Below are 13,620 nucleotides of genomic sequence, written 5' to 3' on the forward strand. Positions count from 1 at the left end.
CTAAATCAATATCCATCCTTAATGTTCGGTGTCAACTTTAGGTTGCGTCCTCCACTCTTATTGTGGTCGAGGATAAACACACGGTCCTTAACAAACCCCTTAATGGGGGTTTTGGATTTTTCTTTTTCCTTTTTTTTAAAAAAAAATCTGGAAATATTATATTTATATAGATTGGGACAAAAGTGTAATAATTAAAATAATAGGATACAGTCTAAACTTTCCCTTTTTCTTTATAATTAACTCAAATCCCATTTAAGCACTAATTAAGCAATAGGGTCAATCCTAAAATAATTAAAACTTGAAGATCAATTTGCAATCAAGTTTAAAAAAGGTTCAAGTGTCTAAGAGGAAATAAATTTATTATTTTTCAAATTCTTCACACGAACAAAGTTATTTTTTAATTAATTGAACCTTTGTGATACATAAATTTGTTTCCGTGTGAAGAATACTGAAGATGAAAAGAAATCAGAAAAAACAATGAACTCAGATATAGTTAGTATTACGAATCAAATCATTAAAATGCAAAGTTGAATCAATAACAATGAAATAGAAGAAGACAAAATATATTCTAAATGGGTTGCTATTAATTTTTTTTATACTTTTAGATTTTTTCCAACAAATGACGGTTCTCTATATTGTTTATGAATTAAGTTATTTGTTGTAACATATTAGTAACTCAATTTTGATCATTGTATATTGCCACTAGTCAATTTTTTATGCGCCAAAGGGCAACATTTTCATTTCCGAATTTCTAAAGGACCAATGTATTGATTTTCAATTTGTGTTATCTAACAACTTTTTGAAGAGTCCTTGATAAATATATTTTTGTGGTACTTGTTTGTTTAGTATTATATTATAATAATAACAACAATTTGCATGGGTATTCCCACAAAAGTTCCCAGAAATCACAACTAGGCATCTGGTAACTTTTGTGGTACAAAATTTCTTTATTTATTGAGCTCAAATACATTATTTGATACTCCATTCGTTTCAAAAATCATAATGCTATTTTTTTAGTACGTTTAAGAAACCAATAGTAGTTTTTAAAATTTAGAAATAACTCAACATAAATATTTTATTTTGCATTTAATGATAAACTTTTATAGTCACTCAGATGTTATGGTATGTTTACGATCACAAAATTCAAAAGTCTTCATTTTCTACTTTCTTAAATGTTATATCTAGTCAAACTACGTAATATAAATTGAAACAGATGGATAATATTTATCTAATTCTTTAAAGCTATATACTCATTGATATAGTTACACGCGTAACGCGCAGCCTAAAACTAATATAATATAGATATAGGTATAAATATAGATGAATTGATGATGATACGATGATAGGTTTACAGTTTTTCGATTCATTTTATTTGAAATTGCCCGTATATCTTTTTACATTGAATTTCCCATAACTTTTCCTGATTATATAAGATCACGGATATTCTATATAGAATTAAGCATGAAACGAAATACTCCATATCCTACTCAACTTAGGAAATTATATATATGCGGGTAATTATGTAAGTCATAAACATACTAAGAGGGTGTTTGGCTAAGCTTATAAGCTGGTCAAACTGACTTATAAACATTTTTTGGCTTATCTACGCGTTTGGTAAAATTAAAAGTGTTTATAAGTTAAGTGCTTAAAAGCCAAAAATCATAAGTTGGTCTCCCCGAACTTATCAAATTTCAGCTTATAAGCACTTTAAGTTTGACCAAAATATTTACTATTCTATCCCTAAAATACTTCTTTTTAAAACAAAACTCTTCATATACCCAGTTCTTCAGCTGCATATTATTAATTTCAGTATATTTATCCAAATACGTAACTGCTTATTATTTAAATTTGTTTCAGCATTTAAAAATGTTTATCAACTACTCTAAATCAGCTAAGCCAAACAGGCTCTAACTACAACAAAAGACAAAAGAAGAATAAAAGGATATCCTACTAGTTTTGCAAGTTATAAACCTATTCGATCTCGGTTTTTGACATCTATATATGCCCTTGTCTTTCCACGCCTAAGGACACCATCTCAAACACTTTATATAATCTTCACTTCTTTGTTCTGCATAGTATTTTTTTTGATCAATATCTTCATGGCTGGTGGAAACTTTATCCCCGGCGGTGGCGGAGACAATCTAGATGAGTACCCAGGGAAGCTAACACTGTACGTAGCCATGACTTGTATCATGGAAGCCATAGGAGGGTTGATCTTTGGCTACGACATTGGAATTTCAGGTGGAGTTACTTCCATGGATCTTTTTTTGAAACGCTTCTTCATGTTTGTTTACCAAAAAGAGGCTTTGAACACCTCGACCAACCAATATTGTAAGTTCGACAACCAGTTGTTGACCCTTTTCACGTCTTCTCTTTACGTGGCTGCCCTGTTTGCGTCCATTGTTGCTTCTCATGTTAGTAAAAAACGTGGCAGAAAAGTTACTATGGCCCTTAGAGGTCTCTTTTCTTGATAGGCGCCGTCCTCAACGCTGCTGCTATCCATATTAGCATGCTCATCTTGGGTCGTATTCTTTTGGGGATTGGTGTCGGATTTGCTAATCAATCTGTCCCTATTTATTTGTCAGAAGTTGCTCCCTACAAATACAGAGGGACTTTCAACGTGTTATTCCAAATGGCTATCACCATTGGGATTCTGATAGCGAATTTGGTCAACTTTGGACCTAGCAAAATGTCTGGCGGTTGGGGTTGGAGGGTTAGCTTAGGAGGTGCAGCCATGCCAGCACTAGTCATCCTGGTTTCCTCAATGTTTCTCTCTGATAGTCCGAGTTCATTGATAGACAGGGGAAAGAAAGAGGAGGCAGAACAATTGTTGAAAAAGATAAGAGGAGTTGATAATGTGAATGCTGAATTTAATGACCTTGTTATGGCGAGTGAAGCATCCAAGAAAGTAGAAAGGCCATGGAATAATCTTTTATTCGTTCGAAAGTATAGACCGCAGTTGGTTTTGTCAATTCTGATTCCATCGTTACAGCAGCTTACGAGAATTAACGTGGTCATGTTCTATGCTCCTGTGCTTTTCCAAACATTAGGGTTTAAGAGTAACGCTTCGCTTATGTCAGCTGCTATCACTGGCGGTGTCAACCTGGGTGCAACTTTTATTTCAGTATTTTGTACAGATAAGTTTGGGAGGAGAATACTCTTCTTCTGGGGTGGCATCTTCATGTGTATATTCCAAACAGCAGTGGAAGCTCTTATTGGGGCAAAATTCGGAACAACAGGGAATGCAACAGATTTGCCACTTTGGTTTGCAGCTTTAGTGGTTGTCTGCATCTGTGTATTCGTTGCTAACTTTGCATATTCATGGGGTCCGTTAGGATGGTTGGTTTCGAGTGAGATTTCTCCATTGGAAGTTTGATCTGCAGCACACTGTGTTATTGTATCCTTGAACATGTTTTTCACTTTCGGAGTTGCACAAATATTCTTGAAGATGCTATGTGGGATGAAGTTTGGTCTATTTATCTTCTTTGCGGCGTATGTGTTAATAATGATTGTGTTTGTCTACTTGTACGTGCCCGAAACAAAGAATATACCAATTGAAGAGATGTCTCAAGTTTGGAGAAAACATTGGTATTGGAAGAAGTTCGTGGATGATGCAGAACCAAAGCCACAAGAGAATGGCTTAAAGCCTTCAAAGGAGATAGTCTAAAATATAGGATAGAATTGGCACACAGATGAAAATATTTCATCGTATAGCTATTTTACTGTTTTCTCTCTTTGTATACTCCCAACTTTTCTTTTTCTAATGTTTTGGAGTTTTTTGGGTGTTTTTAGACTTTGTTATTTTCCATAGTAGTACTATTTTTCTTTCTATTCAATATGTAGCCTTGTTTACAGTAACAATTATTTCTTATGATATGCAAGAGTAGTATTTTAAAGTAGTAGAAGTAGACTCAAAAGTGCACCTTAATTAGCAAAAGGCACTCTTGACCGCAAAACCGTAATAAGTCTGTCTCAAAGGCGTCCAAAAAACGAATTGTCTATTAGGCTCAGAACCTTTTAGGTATAAACAGATTAATGGTAAATACAAATATGCTTGTTAAATGTTCAATTTGCAGTTCGAGACAGTTTTATCTAGAGCTCTTCTCGAGTTGTCACAGTTTTGTCTAGATCTCTTCTCGAGTTGTAACACTTTTGTCTAGAGCTCTTCCCGAGTTGTCACGAGAATCATGTCATCAAACAATTATAACTAACTCAATTAGATGTTGTTCACTTCATTAAAAAGCATGGACAAATAACATAATTCATGTACTTTCACTAAATATTCACAAACTAATCATCCATACAATGATCTTGCGGAGTTAATTTTATTCAGAACATTTTTCGCTTGTTTAAGGTTATATATACATATATATATATATATATATATATATATATATATATATATATTATTCTCTTGTTTTTATTTCCCAGATCTGCATATGGCATCATGTTTATCACGTGAATTTTGTCACTTGACCATATAAGATGAGGCATTTCCCACCGTTAAGCCAAAGCTCATTGTACAATTTTCATTTCTCCTCAGTCTTTCTTCTTTTGTTCCAATGGCTACCAATGAAGTGATTGTGGCCATGGTTCCATTTCTTGAATATGGCCGTCTCAATCAGTTCTTCGTTCTTGCTCGGTTTATCGCTTCACATAATATACCAGTACACTTCCTCAGCCTTGTAGATCAAAACCAAGATTTGAAATTGCGCGTCCAAAGTGATCTCAAGGCCTCCGACATTCATTTCAATGACCTTTTGATACCTTCTTCTTCTTCAGAAACAGAAGACACCGAAAGTGCTGGCGCTGGCGTGCCTTCGATTACTGTGTTTGATACACAAACTTGATGATCCCATTCGTTAAATATGCCTTGAACTCTCCACCATTGCAAAGGTTTGGTACTAATTCAGGACAATGCTATGAAGCATTCTATGGGGGATGTGTTTTCATTTCCAAATGTCGAGTCTTATATTGATTCAGCTTTTACTAGATACTCTTTGCTCCGTCAATGTCATGATCATGATCACATTGTTGTTGATGATGATCATGACCAAATAGTTGGGCAATTGCAGGACGAGTTTCCTATGATGGAGAGCTGAGGCATTGTTCGTTAGAATGACACATGAATGGACACTCAACTCTAGAGAATTCATGAACTCCCATAGATATGTGGAAGGAAAGTACATTGATTTATTACTTGCAAATAATGAAAAAGACAAGAAGCCATTGTGGGTTGTTGGTCCACTTCATATGCTGCTAGAGTCACACGAATCTAGTGACAGAAATTGTATTGGTTAAAATCTAACCACTTCGACCAGGGTGGCCACGACCCCATTCTTGCCACTGGATAGAAGAGGCCAGTAGAGTTAACCTCATCCCTCATTTAAGGCATTCGACACAGCAACGAGGGCAATGCCTTCCCACGACAAGGAAACCCCACTTACCCAAACACGTCAAGTCGCGGCAGGGGTAAAGGGGTTATTTCGACTATATATACAAGCAAAAGGAAATTCCCACGGGGGGGGGGGGGCTATCCCTCTTCCTCTTTCTAGAAAATATGTAAACACACCTCTCCAAAGAAAGAAGATGATCGGTGATCCCATATCTTTATCAGATCCAAAAGGGTCCTAAGGTTCTTGTATTTGTCTATCATTCACCTTTATTAAATGAAAGAAGATCCGTCTCACTGAAGATCGGGAGAATCTTTTCCTTTATTCACATTTTTGTTACTTAATGCATCTTTCTTTATGTTATTAAATCTGGCCATAATCGCCGTCAACATTTATATCCGGCTATGTTTTCTAATTCATATTATTCATCTCGGATCTAGAGTCAATTATCTTTAACTAGGATTAACCCCTTCATCTTCTTTGATTGATTTGCTTAAAAAGAGTTCAAAATCTTTTGAGCCAAACAATTTGGCGCCATCTGTGGGGATTTTCTAGTTAAAATTTTAGTTTCCTCTAAATCTGGATTTCAATTCCAGTTCTATGTTGTGTTCATGGTAGATATTTCGTAGTACGACTGTCTGCCATAACATGGGAAGACGAAATAGCTTTCTTAAACTCTCTTTTGCTTCTGCAGCTTCAAATTTTTAATATACTATCCGTATAAGAGAATATTCGTACAACTTCCGCGTTCTTTAAATGCAGAATCAAGGGCGTTTGTTATCATTGGATAAATTTGATTATGTATTTCAACTGTAGAAAACAGATAAGTGACTTCAAGGACTTATGAGTTCAATTGTCTTAAATGAAAAGAGCTTGGACATAGAAGTTAAAAACGTCCAAGTTACAAAGATGGAAGGGCTGCAATTGCACAAAACAAACTCAAGAAAATGACAGCCCATAGAACGTCGAAGTGGAAAAAGAGGGCAGATGGAGCAATCTTAACTTTATGTTTGAAATATCATAATATGCTATCTATACAACAACAAAAAACTTTACTAAAGCGAACAACCACCCCAAAATTGGTAGCGGCCACTGAAAAGAAAGGAATATGGTCACTCCTCTCCACTCGTCGATCGATCAAATCGAGGTAACGAACACTTTTATTTTGTTTTAACTGACTATTTTTCTAAGAGGAATAGAAGCAGAAGCAAACTGGGACTCCCCCAGGAAATACATCATATTCTCCAATGCAAGCAAAATTAAGCAAACTGGGGCTCCCTCACGAAATACATCATATTCTCCAATGCAAGTAAAATTAAGCAAACTAGGACTTCCCTAGGAAATACGTCATATTCTCCAATTCCAACAAAATTAAGCAAATTGGGACTCCCCCAAGGAACACCCCTTAAGGCCAAGGGCCTTCGCCAAGAAGAAGAGCTCGACATCGACCAAACGACAACGGGTTAACATTTTGACAAGTTCGAAAAAATACCCTTTAAGGCCAAGGGCCTTCGCCAAGAAGAAGAGTTCGACATCGACCAAACGACAACGGGTTAACATTTCAAAAAGTTTGATATAACACCCTTTAAGGCCAAGGGCCTTCGCCAAGAAGAAGAGTTCGACATCGACAAAACGACGATGGGTTAACATTTCGATAAGTTCGATATAACACTCTTTAAGGCCAAGGGCCTTCGCCAAGAAGAAGAGTTCGACATCAACCAAATGACGATGGGTTAACATTTCGATAAGTTCGAAATAACACCCTTTAAGGCCAAGGGCCTTCACCAAGAAGAAGAGTTCGACATTGACCAAATGACGACGGGTTAACATTTCAATAAGTTCGAAATAACACCCTTTAAGGCCAAGGGCCTTCTCCAAGAAGAAGAGTTCAACATCGACCAAACGACGACGGGTTAATATTTTGATAAGTTACAAATAACACCCTTTAAGGCCAAGGGCCTTCGCCAAGAAGAAGAGTTCGACATCAACCAAATGACGATAGGTTAACATTTCAATAAGTTTGAAATAACACCCTTTAAGGCCAAGGGCCTTCGCCAAAAAGAAGAGGTCGACCCCTACGGCCAAGAGCCTTCACCAAAAAAGAGGGGCTCGACCCTTACATCCAAGGGCCGTCGCCAAAAAAGAATTGGTTGACCCCTATGGCCAAGGGCCATTGCCAAAAAGAAGAATTCGGCCTCGTCCGAATCGACCCTTACGGCCAAGGGCCGTTGCTAAAAAAGAATAGGTCGACCCTTACGGTTAAGGGCCGTCGCCAAAAAAGAATAGGTCGACCCCTACGACCAAGGGCCATCGCCAAAAAGAAGAATTCGACCTCGACCAAAACAATATTCGGCCTCGTCTGAATCGACCTTACGGCCAAGAGCCATCTCCAAAAAAGTGGGGCTAGACCCTCACGGCCAAGGGCCGTCACCAAAAAATAATAGGTCGACCCCTACGGCCAAGGGCTGTCGCCAAACAAGAGTTTGACATCGATCGAACAAAAACGGGTTAACATTTCGATACGTTCTAAATAACACCCTTAAGGCCAAGGGCCTTCTCCAAAGAAAAAGAATTCGGCCTCGACTGAAACACCATTCAGCCTCGACCGAAACACAATTCGGCTTCGTCCGAATCAACATGCGGCCTCGCTCGAAACAACATTCGGCCTCGCCCGAAACAACATTCAGCCTCGACCGAAACAACTTTCGGCCTCGTCCGAATCAACTTTCGGCCTCGACCAGAACAACATTCGGCCTCGTCCAAATCAACATTCGGCCTCGCCCAAATCAACTTTCGGCCTTGTCCGAACCAACATTCGGCCTCGTCCGAACCAACATTCGGCCTCGTTCGAATCAAATTTCGGCCTCGACCGAACCTACATTTGGCCTCGTCCGAATCAACTTTCGGCCTCATCTGAATCAACATTCGGCCTCGACCAAAACAACATTTGGCCTCGTCCGAATCAAATTTTAGCCTCGTCCGAACCAACATTCGTCCTCGTCCGAATCGACCTTTACGACCAAGGGACTTCAACATCGATCGAACGACGACGGGTTAACATTTCAATAAGTTCAAAATAACACCCTTAAGGCCAAGGGACTTCACCAAAGAAAAAGAATTTGGCCTCGACCGAAACACCATTCGGCCTCGTCTGAATTAAAAGTCGTCCTCGACCGAAACAACATTCAGCCTTGTCCGAATCAACTTTTGTCCTCGTCCGAATCTACATTCGGCCTCGACCGAAAAAACATTCTGCCTCGTTTGAATGAACATTCGGCCTCGCCCGAATCAACATTCGACCTCGCCCGAATCAACATTCGGCCTCGCCCGAATCAACATTCGGCCTCGCCCGAATCAACATTCGGCCTCGACCGAATCAACATTCGACCTCGACCGAATCAACATTCGGCCTCGACCGAATCAACATTCGGCCTCGACCGAAACAACTTTTGGCCTCGTCCGAATCAACTTTTGGTCTCGTCCTAAACAATATTATGTCTCATCCGAACCAACATTCGGCCTTGTTTGAAATAACACAGCCTCGTCCGAATCAACCTTCGGCCTTGTCCGAATCAACATTCGGCCTCTTCCAAATCAACATTCGACCTCGTCCGTATCAATATTCGATCTCGTTGGAACCACAACGGGTTAACTTTTTGACAAGCTCGAAACAACACCCTTTAAGGCCAAAGGCCTTCGCTAAAAAGAAGGGTTCGACCTTGATCGAACGATGATAGGTCAATATTTCGATAAGATTGAAATAATACCCTCTAAGGCCATGAGCCTTCACCAAAACGAAGCGTCCTACCTCGATCGGACAACAACGGGATGATATTTCGATAAAAGTTTGAAAATGCACCCTCGGGGCTACGAGCCATAGCCAAAGAGAGTTCAAAATTTTCTTAAGACCCGGTACCGTAAGAAAATATAAAGGGAAAGAAAGACCGGGACTCGCCACGTGGGAATCTACCTTGCACCAAAGTCGCAAAAGCAAAAACACAAAAGTACAAGGCGAATAACAAAAAAATTCTTCTTTATACAAAGTCACTGCGCAAATAGTTGCGGATTACATACGGCCTGGATCAATAGTCAAAAGAGACATCTATCTTTTCACTCAGTGTCTTCATCGCTGCCGTCGTAGTCACCATCTCCATAAGGCTCGTCATCATCACCATCCGCACCCCTATTAGCTTTGGGTGTCGCCGCGTCGTATCCACAATTTGTACGAGCCTCACCAGCTTTCGTTCGTGCTTCCTCATAAATTGCCTCGTTCACGGTGCCTGCTTCCCGTGCCACCCAAAATATGCAGAGTGCGACTAAGGAACAAAATGAGGGGTCAGATTCCTCTCAGCTACGTCGTACGCATGTTCCATCCGTCGGGTCCGACGAGGCACGACCCTGACGAACGGAGGGACTAACTGTATTGGTCAAAATCTGACAACATCGACCAGGGTGGACATGACCCCATTATTGCTACCAAATAGAAGAGGTCAATAAAGTTAACCTCATCCCTCCTTTAAGGCATTCGACACAGCAACGAGGGCAATGCCTTCCCAAGACAAGGAAACCCCACTTACCCAAACACGTCAAGTTGCGGCAGGGGTAAGAGGGTTATTTTGACTATATATACAAGCAAAAGGAAATTCCCATGGGGGGGGGGGGCTCTCTCCCTCTCCCTCTCCCTCTTTCTAGAAAATATGTAAACATACCTCTCTAAAGAAAGAAGAGGATCGGTGATCCCATATCTTCATCAGATCCAAAAGGGTCCTAAGGTTCTTGTATTTGTCTATCCTTCACCTTTATCAAATTGAAGAAGATTTATCTCACTGAAGATCGGGAGAATCTTTTCCTTTATTTACATTTTTGTTACTCAATTCATCTTTCTTTATGTTATTAAATCTTGCCATAATCGCCGTCAACATTTATATCCGGCTATGTTTTGTAATTCATATTATTCATCTCGGATCTAGAGTCAATTATCCTTAACTAGGATTAGCCCATTCATCTTCTTTGATTGATTTGCTTAAAAAGAGTTTAAAATCTTTTGAGCCAAACTGAAATCGTCATGAATGCCTAGAATTTATCGACAAGCAAGATGCTAATTCAGTAATATTCACATCATTTGGAACAAACACTAAGTTCTCACAAGGAAAGATCAATGAGCTCGCTCTTGGTTTAAAGCAGAGAAAGAAGGAAATAAGATTAAATTACCAAAAGAGTTTGAAGAGAGAGGGGAAGGAAGTGGAATGGTGGTGAGAAATTGGGTACCCCAATTGGAAATCTTGGGATATCCATCTACGGGTGGATTTTTGAGTGATTATGGATGGAACTCTTGTTTGGAGAGCATTAGCATAGGAGTTCAAATAGCAGCTTGATCAAACAATGCAGACCAGCCCTATAATGCTGGTTTTGTAACTAGTTTTCTAAAAATTGGAATCTCTGTGTGGAGTTAGGCTCATAAAGAAGAATTGGTGACAGTATACCTGTCTTTTGTGCATTTGGGTGATGATCCACCAGAATACCAGATGACGGGTTTCAAAGATTTCTTTCACGATCTGGATTTCCCACCCTCGGGAGTTGTGATGGTGCCTGCTCGTGAAAGCTAGGCAAGCCGAGTATTATAAATTCATTATCCCTTTTTATTAAGCATGTTCAATAATTCAAAGTAATAAGTGATTTAAGCAATGGAATAAACTAAATAACCAAAAATGCAGAAGACGAAAACTTAATCATTAACCGAATATTTGTTATATAATCTGAAATACAATACTACCTAGAATTTGGTGTGTCACGGACTATCTAAGAATACTACAAATAAGGTTTGAATGGAAATACACAAGTCTGTCTCTGAATAAGTAAAAATAGAAAGAGAAAAGATAAGAGGATACTCCAAGGCCTGCGGACGTCTACAGGACTACCTCGGGTGGCCTGAATGGACTGAAGACAGCACCCTCTGTGCGGTCCTAATGCTCCGGTATTAGTATCTGCACACAGTGTAGAGTGTAGTATCAGCACAACCGACCCTATGTACTAGTAAATGCCTAGCCTAACCAGACTACCAAATAAACCTGTGCAGTTAAATCATATACAACGAAAATAAAAGCAGATAATTACAGCTAAAGTTGGGCGGGGGAAACATGATGTGGGGAGTAACAGATAACAATAGAATAACAGTAGAGAAATGTAAGGAACGCCATAAATCAATTACCAGGAAAAGATAAGGAAATAAGAAACAAGTACACATGTAATACCGTTGCAGGCGTGCAACCCGATCCCATTTCATATAATACCGTTGCAGGCGTGAAACCCGCTCCCATTTTATATAGTACCATTGCATGCGTGCAACCCGCTCCCTTTTCATATAGTACCGTTGCAGGCGTGCAACGCGCTCCCATTTTATATAGTAGCCAGTGAATGCGAGTACCCAATGTGAGAGATGCGATATTGACCGAGGGGCTGTTGCTGTTTCATGTTGTTGCCCGAGGGGCTAATTAGGAGTGATTGTGAGGTAGCCCGAGGGGCTGGTTCTGTTGATATTTTGCCCGAGGGGCAGTTGTGGTACATATTTTGCTCAGGGGCTGTTTACGTTTCAATTCTTTTACTCATTGTTCTCATCACTCGTTTGAAACTATTGAAAGCCGTTTTAAAATGGTTTTACTGAACTAAGTTGTTTTTATGAAATTTTATTGATTTAATGTATTGTTCTGGGCATATACGTTTTTGCTGTAGTGCTATGATGTGAAATTACCTGTTTTCTTACTACTCAGCTGCTTTTACTTTTATTACTTACTGAGTTGGCGTACTCACATTGCTCCCTGCACCTTGTGTGCGGATCCAAGAGTCTCGGGACGCGATAGTGAGTGCTGGTTAGTCTTCCAGTAGGTATCCGGAGTTGACTAGGTAGCTGCTTGGCGTTCGCAGCCCAGTGCTTCTCCTTCCTATCTTATTCAGATTGTCTTAGTATTTTGTTTTCTGACTATGTTGTCCTTTCTCTTTCCTAGACGAGTTGTAGTTATCCATGACTGGTAACACCCGATGTCAGGCTGTGTTATATATATTTCGCACTGTTTATTTTAACTTATATTATGGGATTTTAGCTAATTAATGGCTTAAAATGATGTATTATGAATTTCTGGTTAGTTTGGGGTTTATGTTGGCTGTCTTAGTTTCACATTAGGCGCCATCACGACCGAGTCAGTTTTAGGGTCGTGTCATTCAACCCCTCGCACACATGATGCCTAGTATTTTGATAAAACCTGGCCAGCTTACAGACTTTGGCAAAGATGTGCTTATGAAGAAATGGTTTTTTCAGCAAAGGTAAATTCATTGTGTCATTTATTCGTTTTACTCATTTTTTGGTTTGTTTAGTAACTAATTATATCTTTTATTATTGTAGTAAAATCAATGGAGTATATGTAGTGATATTTATTGACTCCCTCCTAACTAGTATGCTAGCGGTGCAACTTAATGACAAGCAAATAGATTTATTCAGGAAAAAGAAATTACAGTAAATATGACGGACCTGTCACGACCCTAAATGGACCCGCTCGTGATGGTGCCTGTCGTAAAACTAGGCCAGCCGACACAAACCCCCAACACCAACCAAGCAAGTATAATAATCCATTTAAAAACATTAATAAGCTAAAATTCTATAGAATAAAGTAGGTTAAAACAGTGCAGAAACCAAAACACAGCCCAACATCACGGTGTCACTAGTCATGAGCATCTACAACTTGTCTAGGAATCTGAAAAGACAACATAGTCTGATACAAAGCTAGTACAAAGTGAAATAAAGATTGGAAGGAAATGCACTGGGCTGTGAATGCCAAGCAGCTACCTAGTCAACACGGGGTGACCCGAGACTCCTGGATCTGCACACGGGGCATAGGGAGTAATGTGAGTTTACCAACTCAGTTAGTAATAAAAGTAAAGGCAGTTGAGCAGTAAGAAAACACAAAAACACAGCATAATGCTATAACAAAACAGTATAAATCCAGAACAATGCAGTAAAGCAGTAAATACTCGTAAAAACATCTCAGTTCAGTAAAACCCATTTAAAACATCATTCAGTAGTTCAAACGAGTGATGAAAACAGCGAGAAAAAGGAAAGAAACGTAAAATAGCCCATCGGGAAAAATATTAACAGAACTAGCCCCTCGGGCTACCTCACAACCACTCGTATCAGCCCCTCGGTCTACTTTACGATCACTCATATCAGCCCCTCCGC

The 13,620-nt window shown here is 39.3% G+C and overlaps 2 pseudogenes; both read left to right on the forward strand.

The window, feature by feature from the left end:
- Positions 1-2,099: 2,099 nt before the first annotated feature.
- LOC104216330 (sugar transport protein 12-like) lies at positions 2,100-3,667 on the forward strand (annotated as a pseudogene).
- Positions 3,668-4,813: 1,146 nt separating this feature from the next.
- Positions 4,814-10,846, forward strand: LOC138870358 (zeatin O-glucosyltransferase-like; annotated as a pseudogene).
- Positions 10,847-13,620: the final 2,774 nt, after the last annotated feature.

This window comes from Nicotiana sylvestris, chromosome 6, assembly GCF_000393655.2.
Source record: "Nicotiana sylvestris chromosome 6, ASM39365v2, whole genome shotgun sequence".
Lineage (NCBI taxonomy): Eukaryota > Viridiplantae > Streptophyta > Magnoliopsida > Solanales > Solanaceae > Nicotiana > Nicotiana sylvestris.